Below are 8,626 nucleotides of genomic sequence, written 5' to 3' on the forward strand. Positions count from 1 at the left end.
TGTTTTACTCATATTTATTATGCACGGAAAGCCAGAAGGTCAGCTCTAATGGAAATTAATCCATAAAATGATACCATAGGCTGAAAATTTGCCCCATTCTCTACATTTTCCAGGAGCAATATGCTGAATTATGGAAAACTACTCTTTAGAGTTGCATACAAAACTATTGAGGAAAATAAAGCAGGAGCTGTATCTGTGAAGAGCCTTTCTTTGAAAGGGAGAAATACTTGCATCTTCCTTGTGTGACAGAGACTAAATCAGCCTGAATATTTCATTGTAAAAAGATCAGCTACCAATCTGCACTTACCTAATTTGTTTCCACACCTTCTCTTCTTTACCCCCCAAACTTTTAAATATTTTTAAATTGATTTTTAGAGAGGAAGGGAGGTGGAGAGAAACATCAACTGACTGCTTTCTGCACACCCCCTACTGGGAATTGAGCCTGCAACCTGGGCATGTGCCCTGACTGGAATCGAACTAGTAACCTTTCAGTGCACAGGACGCCGCCCAACCAATTGAGGCACATGGGCAGGGCTTTTCAACACCTTTTCAGTGGCTAATTTGATCCCACACAGTTACACTTTTGATAAAACATAAGTTGGATCACAGTATTCCTTTGTTTAAACCCCTGTAATGGTTCCCTATAACGTGCAGGAAAAAGCTCAAACTGTTCAAGGCTTCTAAGATCCAACCTCCACCCCCAGCTTCCAGCCCAGGCCTTCCAACCACAGTCGGTAATCTCCTAATGGGCCTGTTATGCCATCTTTGCTGATCCTGAAACCTCTGCCTAGTTCTCCCCCAGCCCCACTGCATAAGCTGCCAATCTTTCTAGGTATAAATGGCCGCTCTGTCTATCCATTGCTACCCACCTCCTCAAACCCAGAGCTAGTACCTGTACTTCCTTCCCATCCCAGCCCTATCACAAGGTGCTGAAGGTGCACTGCCTGTCCACTTCCTTTTTCTGTCTCCCCCCCCCACAACCAAAATGAAAGCTCTATAATTGCAATCTTTGTCTTATTCACTGCTGTCCCCAGCTCCCCCAAATTCTATCTTGAATGATTGAATGAGCAAACTACAAATCCATTGTCAATATCTTTCTAACCTTCAGCATTAAGATTTTCTGCCTCTCCCAATTTTTCAAGATGACCACAATTTACAAAATATTCACTGAAATACAAACATCTGGGTAGCTGTTCAAAGGAGCCCTGCTACTGAACACTTTCATAACATAAATAATCACCCATTGGCTTCTCTTTTGGTAAATTCACGATGTCATATATAAAAACTTTCATAGAACCAGACACACCTTCAAGAAGAAATGTAAAGTGTCAGGAAGTAGAAAATCGTGTTGGTTGGGCATTCAAATTAAACCAGAAAGTTGATGACTCAAGCAAAGTTCCATTTGTGCTGATAATAGTTTCCCTCCCCATTGCCAAACTTTCTCCTAAACAGCCTCTCTCTCCCCATCTTTCCCTTCCTCCAGCTCACATTTACTGTTTACTGAATGTGCCCACAGGTACATCTTTTTGCTTCTTCCCCTAAAAGTAATCCAAAGTGTATCCCCGTCACACATGCCCAGCAGTAAGAAGCACTCCCCCAAGTCCTGATCTAAGAATTTTGCAAGGCTAACCCTCATCCCTTGCTAATGCCACCATGAGACAGACTTAGAACAACCCTGCCTCTACCTACAGCATGTGGCTGAACCACTATCATAACAACAAAATTATTCTTTTCCCAGAAAAGAATCTCTATACCTACTCCCCAGTACATTCTCCAGCTAGACTAACATAAGCCCATTCTTTCAATATGACAGTACATTCCTGCCTTATTTTCATTCTCATTTCAACCTGGACCCCCCCCCCCCCCTGCCATGGCCAATAGTCCTCTTACTAACCCCTTGCCATTTTGAACTACATCTACCACCAATCCCCAGCCCTGGATCAACTCCCATGCACACCACCCCCATCCTCCCTCCCCATCCTCACTTATTTTTCTTTGCTGCTGCTGGTAAAAATCCTGTCAGGGACTTCATTTACATAGACATAAACCTTAGGCTGAGCTGGGCCCTCAGTCCCACCCTCAAGGGTTTTTACTTATACCGGGTTAGCTCCCTACCCTATAGAAGAACAGGACGTTTGGGCTTTCACAGATGGAAAATCCCCTCTCTCTTAAAAAAGCCTCCTGATTGAATTACATAGCCTGACCCAAAGGCTGTGCTACTAAATCAAATGTCCCCACACTGATGTTAACAACACACGTATAACTCTACTTCCTTCCACATTTATTTGGCAGCCAACCCCTTTTTGGGTGCCACTTTCTCCATTCCGAAAGTGAGTCCTAATCTGGGGTCTTAAGTGATCTCTGGATGGGCAACATGGGATGTGAAACTCTGATATTATATGGAAAATGCTCTGTGTACATCTTTCTAGGAAAAGGCACCAGAGCTTTCCAGAATCTCAAAGGAGTGTGTGACCCAAGAAAGTTTGAGATCTACTGCCTTACTAACCACATATAAACAGGTTACATTATTTTTATATAAGATGTATTGGTTTTGTATAATTATAAAATATACATGTTCATTGAAAAAATTTTAATCTGGGACTGAGGGTGGGGATAATAGTCATGGTGTTTAAGGGTACAAATTTGTAATGAGTAGCAAATAACCCATAGAGATCCAATGTACACTGTAATACAGAAAATAATACTGAACTATAATTACGTAAGTGTGATAAATATTGCTACACTGGCTATCATACTGCAATATATAAATGCATCAAAGTAAATCCTTGCACACCTTAAACATACACAACATTACATGTCAAATTTATTCAGTTTTTAAAAAGAAAGAAGAGCCCGACCTGCGTGGCTCAGTGATTGTGCGTCAACCTATGAACCGGAGGTCACAGTTCAATTCCCGGTCAGGGCACATGCCCAGATCGCGGGCTCAAACCCCAGTGTGGGGCATGCAGGAAGCAGCCAATCAATGATTCTCTCTAATCATTGATGTTTCTATCTTTCTTTCCCTCTCCCTGCATCTCTGAGATTAATAATTAAAATATATTTTTAAAAAAAGAAAGAAGAATTGGAAAAAATGAAACTTCTACTCTAATGTGGGGAAAACATTTTTTTAATCAAAAATTTTTAAAAGGAAAATAAAAGTCACTTAGAATCCCACCCCCATAGATTACTACTGTTGCCATTTTAATGTTTCTATTTTTTTCTCTCTCCACATGGGATTCACACTGTTGATTTCTGATAGTTACAGTGTTCCAAATAATATTAGATAAACTTCACAGTACAAAGAATTTGGGACAAACGTTCAAAAATCCAAGACACATCCACCAAGAAATATTTATTGAGCACCTCCTGTGTGCATGACATACTACCTCCAAAATAACAGAGGGAAATCCTTATCCAAGTTTCTCACACAAGGTGTTTAAAAATTCTAGAGATTTCAATAGGCTATGTGAAGCCCTAGCCTAAAAAAGAGGGGGGGGGCAGACAGCAACAATGATGTCATTGTAGACTTAGAGAAATGTAATTAAACCAATAGAAGTCAGGTTTTTTTGTAAATGATAGTTTTACTTTATTATCAAAATACAGACTTTCATCTAACGATAAAAATAAATACATATGAGAACTATATCATAAAGGCCCTGGTAACCTCATATGACCCATAAACTCATTCTGGGGGAAATTCCATGTTTTGAGCAATAACATTAGGGAGAAACAGTGGCCTCCTATAGTGGTGACTATTCAAGGGACAGCATATGTTTGCATGAGGAATTCCACTGTGTTTAAGGAGGAAGATCAGTGTAATTACTTCACCATCACTGCTTACATATTTCACAATCAAGATAATTCTGGGAAAACAGGATTACTGGTTCTCTGCTTTAAATATATATAAGGCAGAGGATGGGCCAGCTGAAGGATTTCTTGCCATCTAAATCTACTCTCTACAATGCAATTCTCATCCCACATTTAAATAATATCCTGTTTTCTAGCAGAAAAGCAAATAAATCTCTTTCCAGAATTCAAAGCAGAACGCCATGAAATGCCTACGAGCTTTCTGTTAGGTTGCCCCATTCCCTGCTAAACCATTGAGCCTTTTCCTCTTTCCTCTGACCATTGGAGGTTTCTCTGAGGGAGCAATCGAGGCCTAGCCTAGTAAGAGTTTCCTGGAATTCAGGAATGTACTAGCATCTTCTGTAGAAGCCTCAGCCTCTGGCCACTTCAAAGGCTTGCCCTGCTTTCTTGTAAACACCACAACCAGAGAGCAGCCGCTTAGCTTTCAGGCTGTAAATGAGGTGCTCATCAGGCAAACAGGCAGAGGCGGCCCCCTGTGATACTGTGGCATCTTTCTCTCCCTCAAGAACCTGTGGCCAGAGCTTCTTTTGGAAGGCCCCGAGGTATTCAGGGGACAACATGGCTGAAAGTGGACACAAGAATAAGAGCCACACCCAGTATAAAGAGGACTTGAATGATGACTAAATGGGATGCTGCTTCAGAGCTCAATGTGTAGCATGAGAATGAGCAGACCTGCAAGCCCTTTTATATACTTCCCATAAAACTGTAGCTAGAAGCCAGGCCCACTGACCCTAGGACCCTGTGCTCTCGCCAGCAGCAGCTCCCAAGATGCGGTCACGGCCTACAGTGGCTGCCATGGTTTTCACTACTCAGTGGCCTTTTTTACTTCTTTTCTGTTTGTGAGCACCAAAATTTCACCAAGGAATGAGTAGGTGCTATTGTACCACCCATTCAGGAAGTGGTAGAAAGTGACTGTCATTTCTACTGACAAAAGGAGGGCAGTTAAAAGTAAATGTGGTCAAATGAGTGATGGAATTATGGGTAATTTTTTCCTTTTTTCCTTTTCTGTTTTTTCCTGAAATGTTTCTAGCACAAGTATTATTGTTATAATAAAAAAAAACACATAATCAACTTTGTTTTTTATTATGTTAATATACACAACATACAATTTACCATTTTAACAATTTTTAAGAGTGCACTTCAGTGACATTAAGTAACTTACATTGTTTTGCAACCATCACCACTATCCATTTCCAAATCTTTTCATCATCCCAAACAGAAACTCTGTACCCATTAAATGCTAATCCCTCCATCCCACACACCCCTACCCCTGGTAATCTCTAATTTACTTTCTGCCTCTATTAATTTGCCTATTATAGGTACTTAATATAAGTAGAATCACATAATCTTGTCCTTTGTGTCTGGCTTCTTTCATTTAGCATGATGCTTTCAAGGTTCATCCATGTTGTGGCATGTGTCAGAATTTCATTCCTTTTAAAGACTGAATAATATTCCATTGTACAGATATACCATGTTTTGTTTACCTGCTGATGGACATTTGGGTTGTTTGGACCTTTTGGCTTTTATGAATAACGCTGGTATGAACACTGGTGTGCAAGCACCTAGACATGTCCCTGCTTTCAGTTCTTTTGGGTATATACCTAGAACTGGAATTGCTGGGTCATATGGTAATTCTATATTTAACTAATTGAGGAACTTGCCAATCTCTTTTCCTCAATGGCTACGCCATATTACATTCCCACAGCAGTGCACAAGGGTTCCAATTTCTCTACATCTTTCCCAGCACTTACTGTTTTACATCTTTTCTATTTTTTTTAAATATATATATACTTTTTATTGATTTCAGAGAGGAATGGATAGGGAGAGAGAGTTAGAAACATCAATGATGAGAGAGAATCATTGATTGGTTGCCTCCTGCACATCCCACACTGGGGATCAAGCCCACAACCTGGGCACGTGCCCTGACGGGAATCAAACTGTGACCTCCTGGTTCATAGGTTGACGCTCAACCACTAAGCCACACCAGTTTTTTAAATAACAGCTACTTGGTGTGAAAATGCATCTCATTGTGGTTTTGATTTGCATTTATCTAATGATTAGTGATGTTGAGTGTCTTATTGGTCATTTGCGTATCTTCTTTGGAGAAATGTCGCTTCAAGTTCTTTGCCCAATTTTCAATGAAGTTGTTTGGTTAAGTTGTAGTTCTTCATATAGTCTGGATATTAATCTTTTATCAGATATATGCTTTGCAAATATTTTCTCCCATTCTGCCTTCTCATTCTCTTGACAGTGACCTCTATTACACAAAAATTTTTAATCAATTCTATTTTTTAAATGAAGATACAGGTAAAATCTTTAGGGAGTAGGCAGACAGCCTAAAGTACAGATGTGGAAGAGAATCCTTATGCCTCTTTTTAGACTTCCCTTTATGGCCAAAGGAAGAACTGAGGTCTTCTCAATGAGGTAACAACTCATAACTCCTCCCCTCAACTTGACTTCTCCCTAGACATCTAATGCTGCAGGACACTCGTGTGCTAGTGAGAGTCACAGAAAGGGAACTCATGCTGGGTGTGGTAGGTGAGCCCAGTGGGGGCAGGGATCCTGTAGACTTTTAAGGTTCCTCAGTCCCACCCAGTAGACATTTCTTTTTTTGTTTTTTTAAAACAAGCTCTGGACAGTTTAATTAAAGAATTTTTTGCGTGAATTAATTTTCACCAGTCTGTTCTGGCATGCTTCTAATGATATAAGAAATCAGCTGGGTCAGTGAGAGCCAGTGTGCACACTCTATAGTATTTTCCATATGCTGTGCCCAATTCAATATTATTGCCACTGTAGTGATGGACACCAGTCTTGGCCAACATGGTGTAGTACTCTATTTCCACAAGACTGGCAGTTGTTGGTGAGGATGTCCAGTTTCACTTTGCTCGTCTGGTCATTTTTAGACTCTGCCGGTATCCCAGCACGTACTTTCCACTCTTCATAACAAGTGGAGCCCAGAGTTGATAGACTCCAGCGACTTTTTTGCCTTGTTTGTGGCCACCATCTTCCTGCTTTATATGTGGGATGGCCCCCAACCAAAAGCAGCATCGGAAATGGCCAGGGAATGAGGCTGGCCAGGCAGAGGTTTCAAAAGCTAGCCCCCTTCTCTGGCTGGGTCTTGATTACACACAAACTTCCAAAACTTCCAACTTCTCACAGGGAAGATAAACATGCAGGCTTGTTATTACTAAATGGAATGTTTATGTCATTACTGTGAAAAGTGACACCCAAGGTCAGTACCATACTAAGAATCAAATTCTCCAAAAGTGATTCCCTCCATTTGTAAATTGGAATCATTACCTTTTTTGTTTCTCCACTCTTTGGTTTTTTGCTCTCCTCTTCCCCTCCCTTCCACTCCTAACAGCAAGATGGGGCTACTCAACAACTATCACGTGGGAATTTACTTTCCAATTATTTCTGAAGTATAATCAATTTCAATAAGAAGCAATACACACTCATCTTCTAGGGATGGCCCTGGAACTCTCAGGGGATAGTCAAATCCACAACAATGACTGTGTCTCGGGAGCTTATGTGAATAAAACAAGTCTAAATTTCAGGACTACTGTGAGGCTGAATTGTTGAATATCCTTAGACTAAAGGTGAGAAACCCAGTGAAGGTCCTGTAAATTGATATTCCTGCTCTACAAAGTAAGCATTTGTTATCAAAGTTATTCTCAAGTATACATCACTGATCTACGAGACTGTTTTTTCATAGGTAGACTAATATCTGAAACTTTTTCCTTAACTAGGAAACATACCTCAAACCCCAGGGCAAAAGGGAGCATGAATTGTGTCCTGCACATGCATACATTTAGCAAAGAATCAAATTAGAAAGATATCTGTACGAAGGCCTTCATCTAGACCAGCGGTTGCCAACCTTTCGGACCTCACGGACCACCAGTGGTCCACAGACCACCGGTTGGCAACCACTACTCCAAAGGTTTTCTTAAACCAGCAGTCGCCAACCTTTCGGACCTCATGGACCACCAGATTCTAGACATGCCAAAGCAACTAGCTTAAAAATGTGTTTTAAATAACCTTTATTCTTAGGAAATCAATTAGGGAAAAAACCTCAACTCCTTTACCATCTGCTCACATGCTGTACCTTCAAAGCCATTTCATTAATGGGGTGGGGTCCGGTGAAAGAAAAGGTAAGAGGAGAAAAAGAAAAATGAGCTCTTCTCTACCATGAGTCTAACATGTATTGAAAGCTAACATTTATTGAAAACATTTATTGCTAAGCACCAGGTGCTGTGTTAAATGTATTACATATGTATCTCATTTAATTCTCAAAATAATCCTACAAAGTAGAAAATACTATCATTACTCAGATTTTATCAAAGAGAAAACAAAGACTAAGAGAGGTTAGGCAACTTGCCCAGGTAAGCAATACAGTCAGTGTGGTAGGCAGTATCCCAAGATGCCTGTTCCCAGTCTACTGGCCCTGTGTAATCCCCTCCACTTCAGTGTAAGACCTATGAATATTATGAGATATCACTACTCCCCTGATTGTTACTAATAAATTGCCTCTGAGATCATCAAAGGGAGATTATCCTGAGCCTGGCCTAATCAGGTGTTCCTAGAAGAGGAACTAGCCCTTCCTGGAGAGATTCACCTGTTGGCTTTAAAGAAGCAGACCAGTTATGAAAGCCCCACATGGCTAGGACCTAAGGGTGTCCTCTAGGAGTTGACAACTATCCCCAGCTCAGAGCCAGCAAGAAAACGGACCTGTCAGCCCTACAACCACAAGGAACTGAAT

The 8,626-nt window shown here is 40.7% G+C and overlaps 1 pseudogene; it reads right to left on the reverse strand.

The window, feature by feature from the left end:
• Positions 1 to 6,232: 6,232 nt before the first annotated feature.
• On the reverse strand, positions 6,233 to 6,886 carry LOC102240584 (annotated as a pseudogene).
• Between the last annotated feature and the right edge of the window lie 1,740 nt (positions 6,887 to 8,626).

This window comes from Myotis brandtii, unplaced genomic scaffold (assembly GCF_000412655.1).
Source record: "Myotis brandtii unplaced genomic scaffold, ASM41265v1 scaffold126, whole genome shotgun sequence".
In the NCBI taxonomy this organism is placed as follows: Eukaryota; Metazoa; Chordata; class Mammalia; order Chiroptera; family Vespertilionidae; genus Myotis; species Myotis brandtii.